Here is a 3472-nt window from a genome sequence, read left to right as displayed (position 1 = left end):
GCTGACAGTTAGTAGTCTGAGCCTAGCATTCCATATAGTCTTAGAGGAAATACTTTTTACTTGTTTACATTTTCGCACAGCCTAATAGCACATACTATGGTCTGTGTTATACCAGTATTGGAGCATTGGCTGTAAGCTCGTATCTGGTAAAGTGAATCTACAACGTGATCACTACATTCTAATTAAAATTAGCTCCACTATTACATATGGATCTAAGAGCAGCCCGTTGGAGCTCATGTCCAGTTGACCTTTCATTCGACCAATCAAAACCTTACTTGCAAAATTATGCCAGTGATTTGAAAAGAATTTGAAAACATTCAGGATTATGCCGAGGGTATACGAAATGATTCGGGTGAATTACGAAGTATGCCGGAAACTAATTGCAATATAAAATTTTATATAAAATTCGTTTCAACACGAAAAAAAACAAAAACGTGATGGTATAGCCATAAAATGTTGAAATAGACCAACAAGTTCGCCTGTTGCATAAATAGTCTCGCCCGATATTTTTAGAATTTGCATGCTCCCGAATAACGCTATAAAAGGCGAAGTGTAATTGGTCGATATTTAAATTGTTATTATTTCAAAAACTTGTTTTATTTTTTTGTAAATAGTCTGTCATCTTTTACTTTTGGCAGTCCGTCTAAATTGCTCCAATCACCTTCAACTTTGGATGAGCAGTCAAATTTTTGGTTTGGCCTTAATTTTTAATCGGACATGGTTATTCTCAACTTTACTAAATTTTTCCAAATTCCGCCCATCTCAAACTTCCCCTCCCCCCCCCCCCCCCCCTTCTGTCCCGGCGAAGTCAGAGGCTAAGTCCGGGGTGGGCGTGCCTGAACCTTCACTGGATATGGTAACGTTAAAGGGACATACCCTAGTTTTTAAACACTAACGCATATTTTTGACTATTATAACCGTTTTTGATAACTTAAATCGTACTTTACTTAGATGTTATTGTTTAGATTATCAATTTTTGTTCATTCGAAGTGGTTTTGGTCATCCTGGTGTTTTTAATATTACAAAATGCATTTCTCGTATTTTTAAAAATGCACGTGCGTCTGAGAAGTAACAGTTATGGAGTCTAGTTTTAGTCTATTTATAGAGTGTATTCATGTTTCACTCAACTGTAACTGTATCCATATGTGTTACAGGTTTGTAGATTAACTAAACTTAGTGTTAATTTTCACGGGTTGAAATTAGGGAATGTCCCTTTAATAGAGTTCCCAATCCCAATAAATTGTTATTTATACATAAAATGTCACTTGGACATGGCAGTCTACGCAATGCTGTTAGATCTACTGGTAGACTCAGTAGAGCTAATTTTAATCAGATTGTGATCACTATCTCGCAGATGAATCCACGGGGCATTAAACACTTCTCGTCATTAAACTTGTGATCGAGATGTCCCATCAGGTTGACGCAGTACTCCAACATCTGGTCGTTGGGTTCGCCAGGCGCCCAGTCTACGAACGTCAGCGGCGACCCGTCCGTCCACTGCCAGTTCTTGTTCCCCATATCCATCAGACCAATGCTGAAGTTGTCGTCGGGGTAGTCTGTAAACACGCGTTAATAGTAGAGGGATTTAATTCAAAAGGTGTGTTCTACGTTGAAGTCCAAAAGTGTTTTGCGGAAATAAAAATGGTGGTATGTTAATAAATAACATCGGTTATTTCGATACTGGGGGAGGAAGAGATACAGTGATAGAGATAGTCAGACATACAGACAGACAGACAAAGAGACATACAAAGAAATAGTTTGTTTTCTTTAACGACATCACTGGAGCACATTGATTAATTAATCATCGGCTATTGGATGTCAAACATGGTTATTCTGGCTCGTAGTCATCAGAGGAAACCCGCTACATTTTTTTAATGCAGCAAAGGATCTTTATATGCACTTTCCCACAGACAGGAAAACACATGCCACGGCCTTTGTCCAGTTGTGGTGCACTGGTTGGAACGAGAAAAATCCTAATCAGCCAAATGGATCCACTGAGGTGGTTCGATTCTGCTACGTAAGCATCTCAAGCGAGCACTCTACCGACTGGGCTAAATCCCACCCTAAAAAGAAAAAGACAGATAGACAAAAGGAGAAAGAGAACGAAAGAAAGAAAGAAAGAGAGAGAGAGATAGAGAGAGCAAGAGAGACAGACATACATACAGACAAAGAAAGAGAGAGAACGAGAAAGAAAATAAGAAAGAAAGAGAGGAAGGAAGGAAAGAAATGTTTTAAGACGCACTCAACACATTTTATTTACGGTTATATGGTTTTGACATATTGTTAAGAACCACACAGATATTGAGAGGAAGCCCGCTGAGAGAGATAGAGAGAAAGAGAGAGAGACAGACAGACATACAGACAGAGAAAGAGATAGAGGGTGTAACTTGCTGCCGACACACAAGCTACGTCTACCAAAAGGCATCTTGGAATATCATACACTTACCTTCTCATGCGGCTTTTGTTATATCTTAGGGCGTTGGTTGGGACGGGGAAAGACGAGTCTGTCGAGAGCAATCGACCCTGGGACTTATTGTTCCTCGTGTGAGCACTACTAATATCAAGCAGTAGAAGAAAGAAAATGAAAGGACGACTAGGAGGAGAGTTTGGAGGAGAATACGTTTAGTCAAGAAGGTGAAAATGTGTAGAGAAAATGGGAGACCATGAGCAGAGGAAGGGTTGGAGGAGAAGAAGAAGAAGAAGAAGGTGGAGGAAGGAGAATGTGGAAGAGAAAGATGACAGGCTGGAGGAGAAACCAGGAGAGAGAAAGGCTGGTAAGAAGAAGGAAGATGAGAAAGGATAGAGGGGACGAAGGAGAGGGAAACATGCAGAAGACGCTATGGGTTGACTGTGGAGAGGAAACAGGCACAATGAAAAGATGCATTTTGGAGGAAGAGCAACTGAAGAAGAAGAACGTTGTGGTGTCTGGAAATTAGGGAGAAAACTCAATGTGTATACAAGAACGACGGACAACATATTTAACAACGGCATAGTAGGCCTATTATGGTTAAGAACCCCACAGATAATTAGAGAGGAAACCTAGATGGAACGAAAAATAGCTCAATGGGCTCACCGACAGGGATCGATTCTAGAAAGATCGCGCATAATCAGTCAGGCGAACGCTTTACCACTGGGCTAAATCCCGACCCGTGTGTTTTCACAATACCCAACTTTTAAAGTCGGACAGCATTACTGCTAATCGAAAAGAGTAGCCCATGAAGTGGCGACAGCGGGTTTCCTCTCTTCATATATGTGTGGTCCTTAACCATATGTCTGACGCCATATAATCGTAAATAAAATGTGTTTAGTGCGTCGTTAAATAAAACATTTCTTTCCATATTACAAACAATCTAACCTGCAATGATCTCGTCGACGACAGCTCTGTATTTGACCTCGGTGTCCAGGTGCACGAGTCTCGCCCCGGACGACTCACAGTAGGTTTTAGCTGTAATCCACATCATCCACGTCTTGT

This window comes from Gigantopelta aegis, chromosome 9 (genome assembly GCF_016097555.1).
Source record: "Gigantopelta aegis isolate Gae_Host chromosome 9, Gae_host_genome, whole genome shotgun sequence".
Classification (NCBI taxonomy): Eukaryota; Metazoa; Mollusca; class Gastropoda; order Neomphalida; family Peltospiridae; genus Gigantopelta; species Gigantopelta aegis.
The sequence above is the reverse complement of the archived record's forward strand: the minus strand, read 5'-3'. Positions refer to the sequence as shown.